This window comes from Grammomys surdaster, unplaced genomic scaffold, assembly GCF_004785775.1.
Source record: "Grammomys surdaster isolate TR1022 unplaced genomic scaffold, NIH_TR_1.0 66, whole genome shotgun sequence".
Classification (NCBI taxonomy): Eukaryota; Metazoa; Chordata; class Mammalia; order Rodentia; family Muridae; genus Grammomys; species Grammomys surdaster.
The window spans coordinates 4,835,072-4,841,659 of NW_021604568.1; positions in this window are offsets into that span (position 1 = coordinate 4,835,072).

The window sequence follows — 6,588 nt, forward strand, 5'->3', positions numbered from 1 at the left end:
CTCTCTCTCTCTCTCTCTCTCTCTCTCTCTCTCTCTCTCTCTCTCATGTGTGTGTGTGTGTGTGTGTGTGTGTGTGTGTGTGTGAGAGAGAGAGAGAGAGAGAGAGAGAGAGAGAGAGGACACAACTTTCAGGAATCAATTTTTTTCTTTCTACTGTTGGGTTCTGGGGTTGTCAGTCATGGTAGGAAGAGCCTTTATCCTCTGAGTCATCTCACCGGCCTCCTTCCTGTTATACTACTTTCCTGCCCTGGAGAAGATGAGGTAGGAAATGTGTACTTGTATACAGGTGGTTAAAAGCTATTAAAGGTCACCCTCAACTCCACAACACGCTTGAGGCCATCCTGGGTTACATGAGACCCTGTTTCAAATAACAAGCAAAAATAGCAACAAGATGCTGGGTCTAGCAGTGCACACCTTTAAGCCCAGCACTTGGAAAGCACGGCAGGCAGATCTCTGCATTCAAGGCCATCCTGGTCTGTGCAGTGAATAGTAGTACATTCAGGGCTACAGAACCTCTGTCTCAAAAACCTCCAAAAGAAAAACCAACAAGAAAACAAGACCGGAGGGCAGACATGGAGCCTGATTCCAGCTGAGCAGTGACTCCCTAACACCACGCTTCCTTTCATTCGCCAGCCGCCAGCTAAACCCAGCCCCTCTGACATTCAGGAACCCCTTCTCCCAGACCCAGTCTGTTTACAGACCAGCACACCTGACAGGTCCACAACTATACACAAGCCTTTTCCTAAAGTCACTAAGAAAGCTAGACCAGAAGCTCGGCTGCCCATGTAGCCGGGAGAGCCTTGGTCACAAGTAAGCTCATGGTCTACCCTGGGCAAGTCCATGAGACATCGTTTTTGAAGTAAACAGTAAAAAGAGGGGTACGGCTCAGTGGTGGAGCGCTTGCTTAACGTGAGCAAAACCCTAGGTTCAGTCTCCAATATCCTATCAAAAAATCAAACAAAAAGCCTCAGCCACTACAGGGTTTCCGAATTTGAGTTTTATAGCTTGCACACATAAGCAAATAACTTCATTCTTGATTAAATATGGGACACTTAGGTGACCAGTTTCAATTTCATTCCACCCTGCCAATCACACCAAGGCCTCCTTCCAAGCCTCAGCGCCCTGGGCCAATTCTAGCTTCTTATAGCAGTTGAGCTTTGGCCTTTAGGCACTGCCTTGGAAAGAGATCTAGAACCTTTACTGGCAAATCCATGAAAGATAAACACGTTTGTGGAGGAGGGAAGCAATCTGTGCATGACAAAGTTAGTAAGAACGTTTTATAACAATTATCTGTGCTCTGCAGACAATACTTGGCCTTCTCAAAGACTGGTAGGTCATCTGAGAAGGGCGCGCTTTCCTGTCTTTCCCTTCTGATTTCACACCAGTTTCTCAAACAGTTGAGAGTTAGCAATAGGGCACATCACAGGTTCTTTTAGGATAAATCCTAGCTAGCTAGGTACACTCTCTAAACTGTCTCCTCACGATAGCAATTTTCCTGAGAAAGGAGCAGTCGGTGGAGAGTTGGGGAAGTATTCCAGTTCTACCAGGACCCCTAGGGGCCAGAGCAAAACCCCTTTGTTTCCTAGGTAAGCCAATCAGCTTCATGCTCCACCCTCAAGACCTATCAATCAAAGGGAAGCCACGCCTCATCTACGTAGCCTGTCCAGAAATACTACCGCCCCTAGTGTCGTTCCTGTCACTCAAAAGTTAGGCTCGACTCCACCCACTTCCGTTTTCCTTGGCAACGGCTGGCTTTAGCACTCCAGGCCCCTTTCCGGCCAGAACCCTGAGCCCGCTTCCTCCCTCGCTCTTGATCCTGGAACGCTCAATCCGCCAAATCTCCTTCCTCTCCAGTTTCTAAACCCTAGAGCCGCAGTGAGCCCGCCCCCTGACTTCCTGCCCGGAAATCCCGAGGTTTTCGAGGAATCACGCGAGGTCTCTTATCTTCCGCTGCCCAGGATGCTGTAGGCTCTTGATCTCCGGGGCCGCTCTCCATCCTCCCCACCCACCCACCCTCGTCCTCGAAGCCGACTGTACCGGGACTGTTTCCTGATCTTCATGGTTCTGTGCCCCACGAGAAGTAGGAAGTGATCTCACAGAGGACAGAATAGCTGCCTTCCCACCTACAAGGATAGTTCCCGTACCAGTCAGGGATCCAGGCACCTAACTGCATCTCCTCTTTGTTAACCTTGTAACAACATGTAGCGACCTTCAGGCCCAGGGTTCGAGATGGAAGCCGAGAAAACTCACTTTAGAGACAGAAACTTCAAAAACAAACGCTTAAATAAACCAAACCAAACAAAAAAAGCTTTGTTTTCTGAGTTCTCAGGGAGGCGGCCAGTTCTGAATCGGAACCTCCTCCAGAGAGGAGGCTGTATTGCATTTTGAAAGGCAGAAACTGCAAGAGTGACGGGGTTATCTAATATTCTGACTTTATGGGGTAAGCAAGGGAGTACGCGTTGGAGACTGGGCCTTATCCAGGGCACTTGGCTTCAAGGTCCTTAATTCATTCTCCTAGACATTAGTTCTGGAGCTCAGAGTGAAACGGAGACAAAAGAGGTGGGCAGGTGCATGTAGTTTATTAGGGCATAACAGGCAATTTGTTATATATATTTTTTTACAACTTACGCACCTTGGTTTAGACAACAGCAATTTCTATATTCTCTCCTGGTTAACAGACAATTAAGAAAACATTTGGAAAAGTAAGATAGGAGTTTGTTCCTAGGCCTGAGAACATGAATTTGACCCTGTTAGCAAGGTGTCCCTGAGATGTCTGGATTCAGACAACTGTTTACAGTAGAAGCTGTTCAGCTATTGGGAAGTCCCCAGCTCTCCCAGGGACTGGGACCTTGAGTTTAGTTTCTCCCTATGATTAAAAGGTGTCAAGGACTAGCCTCTGCATAGAGAGGGATTCCTGAGAGAAGGGGTGTTTGGGAGCCCGGCAAAACAAACGACTGAAAGTCAAATCATGGCTCCGTGTGTGTTTTATTTGAGGCTGGACCTAAACTCCCTCTGTCCCAGGCTGACCTTGATCTCAGGATCTGCCTGCCTTTATAAGCATAGACAAAAAACTTAGCTGGATGAGATCTGGCCCTGTGATCCTCACTCCCTGAACCTCTTTATCTCCTTCCTGATATCTTCTGACAAGCTGGCTCACAGTGCAGCTGCCTCTGTTCCTTTAGCCCCATGAAATTCCTTATACTGTTCATATTGCTTCCTTACATTTTGCAAAGTTGAGAAATGATATATTTTTGAACTCATGCTTTCAGCATTTTTTTCCCACAGCCTTAAGGACTGTCCTGAAGGTCACAGTGTTCTACCTTTTAGCTGGGACATTAGCCACACCCTTGCTACCTGGACTTGTGCTATCTCTGATTCTCATGGAATCATTAACCTTGGCAGAAAGGAATGAACATAAAGTACGGGAAGGAAGAACTCGAAGTAAAAAAAAATATATTTTTTTTATATAAACAAGCCTTGTGCCCACAGCCACCATCAACACTTCCGGAGGCCCACACCCTATGGGCTCTGTACTAGGGGTGAGAGCCATGTCATGCTGTCACTGCCATGGCCAAGCAGGAGTTGGCCAAAAGGAGTCTGAACACAAATGGCAGTAATTGGATTAAGTTTCTTTTGCTTGTTCCCAACAAACTATGTAGCTAAGGATGACTTTGAATTCCTGATCTTCCCGCCTCTCCCTCCCAAGTGCTGGGATTATAGGCATGAGCTACTGCGAAAGCAAAATCCAGTGCTCTTTAGGGATAGGTGAATGTGGAATCCCAAAGTGCTCTCAATCCTGACCTACATGTTGACTCTAGGTGTGGTCGTGAACACTGTTCTCAGTCTAGTTCACATCTCAGCAAACCTAAAAGATTGATACACTCACAAGAGACAACACGGTTCACAGCCCTGGTGTTTTCAGGATGGGACAGTGTCTCCCTTCAGCAAGCTTGTCAGAACCTCGGAGGACAGTGTTATTTGAAAAGTCCTCTGGACAACATGAATCTCATACCTAGATGAGACAGGCAGCAAAAGGATGAATGCAGCTCTCTTCACAGGTATCTAGAATCAAGTGGAGGCTGAGGTGGGGTGGGTGTCATATATAGAATAGCCATGAGTGTTTTGTTTGACTTTTCCCCTTCAGATCCCCATACCTGTCCCTTTGGCCGTTCCCAGGGGCTTACCACTCTCTATCCCTGCATTTCCCTGGGTTGGGTCTCAAGCTGCGTGCTTTCACTTACAGCAGGCTTGCAAGGAGACACTTCATATCAGTGTCCACACCTACAGAGTGGCCCCAGCAGAAGGTTGTTTGGCCTTACTGTGATAAAGACTTGTTGCCATGGCTTTCCCTCCAGTGCACCAAGGTTCCCTGGAACAGGAATGTGGTGTTATGCAATTGTAGTATTATAAGAGAAATCCAATCCAGTATTCCTGGAAACATTGCTTTCTGAATTATTCAGATCTGCTGATCTGTCCTGCCAGGCATGCACCTCACTGCTACTGGTTTCCTCTCTGGGTCTTTCACCCCCTCTCATAAGCTTCCTTTTCTTAAAAATGAGTTATTTGTTTGTTTGTTTGGTTGGTTGGTTTTTAAAAAGACTTATTTTATGTATGTGAGTACACTGTCACTGTCTTCAGACACATCAGAAGAGGGCATTGGATCCCATTACAGATGGTTGTGAGCCACCATGTGGTTGCTGGGAATTGAACTCAGGATCTCTGGAAGGACAGCCAGTGCTCTTAACCGCTGAGCCATCTCTCCAGCCCGTGGTGTATTTTTATTAGTTGAGGATTTCATATGTGTTTTCCTCATCACACTCAGCCCTCCCCTTCCTCCCAGAACCCTCTTCCCTACACATTCAACTTTACCTCCTTTTTTTTTTCCATCCATCACGTCCAGTTTGTGTTACTAATATGTTCTTGGCTATGTGGCCTTCTGCTGGAGCATGTTTGACTTACTGAAGTTAAAACCATTGACTTATCTCCCAGCGGCTATCAGTTGCCAATAGCTTCTTGGCCAGCGACAGGACTTTTTGCCCACCTCCCTCCCTGCTGGGATTCGGTATTGTTTGAACTTTACACAGAATTTGCTGTCACGATTGTTGTGGCTTTTGGTTCTTTTGGGGGTGGTGGTGGTGGTGTTTGAGACAGGGTTTCTCTGTGTAGCTCTGGCTGTCTTGGAACTCACTGTGTAGACCAGGCTGGCCTCAGACTCAGAAATCCGCCTGCTTCTGCCTCCCGAGTGCTGGGACTAAAGTTTGCACCACGACTGCCTGGCTTGCTGTGTGTTTTAAATGTCTATTTCTGTGCATAAGTAAGTCCTTTGCTTGAATGTACATACCTGAATCACGTGCATGTCTAGTGCCCGAGGAGGCCAGAAGAGTGCCTCTGACCCCCTGAAACTGGAGTAACAAAAGGTTGTGAGGCACTGGGACACTGGGAACTGAATCCACATCCTCTGTAAGAACAGCAAATACTGTTAAGGGCTGAGCCATCTCTCCATCCTTCTTACATTTTTTATTTAAAAAATGTTAAAGATGTATTTATGTGTGTATGTGTCTGTGTGTGTATGTGCAAGTATGTACACCTGTGTGTGTGTGCACAGAGGACAGAAGACGGTGTGGGGTATCCTACTCTCTACTCTCCACCTATTCCTTTGAGACAAGGTCTCTCGTTGAGCCTAGGCTCATGCCTTCTTGGCTAGGCTGGGGTTACAGGCATTTTGGAGGATGCTCAGCTTGTTATGTGGGTTCTGAGATCTAAACTTCTGTCCTTATGCTCACAAAGCTATCATTTGTAACCATGCCTACCTAGCCCCTTGTTTGTTTTCTAGATTAGCAGACAACATAACTGTTCATGGTCACATTTTCATACTTCACCTTTGACGGCTCTCCCCTCGCCTCTGATCTGTCACACCTTGCTCAGACTTGGACCCTTGCTCTGTCTCCCACTCTCCACTTCCCTGTCCTCTTCACCCTTTCCTTCCTCTTCTGTAAGACCCCTTTTTCCCTTCTCATGATTTTCGTTCTTGTTTCATGACCCTGTCACGCACTTCCCTCACGTAGACGCATAGATAAAAATGAAAGTCCCAGCATCTGATGATGAGAGGTGGTATATGGTCTTTGTCTTTCTGAGTCTGGGTTACTTTACCTAATATAGTAATTTTCAGATCCATCCACTTTGCTGCAAATTTCATGGCTTAATTTTTCTTTATGGCTGAATAAGATTCCATTGTGCATATGTACCATATTTTCTTCATTCATTCATGTACTGATGGGTATTTAGGCTGGTTCTATCTTTTTGACATTGTGATCAGTGCATCAGTAACCATGTATATGCAAATGTATGTGTGGTAGGACGTAAGAGGTTTTGAGTATATTCTAGCAGTGGTATACCTTGGCTCTATGGTTGCTATATTTTCAGAGTTTTTGTTTTGGAATTTCCTAAAACTACTTTTCATAGTAGCTGTACAAGTTTAAATCCCACCAACAGTAAATAATGGCTCCTTTTTCAACAGATTAGCATATGTTGTCATTTTTTAAAAGATTTATTTATTTTATACATATGAGTACACTGTTGCCGTCTTCA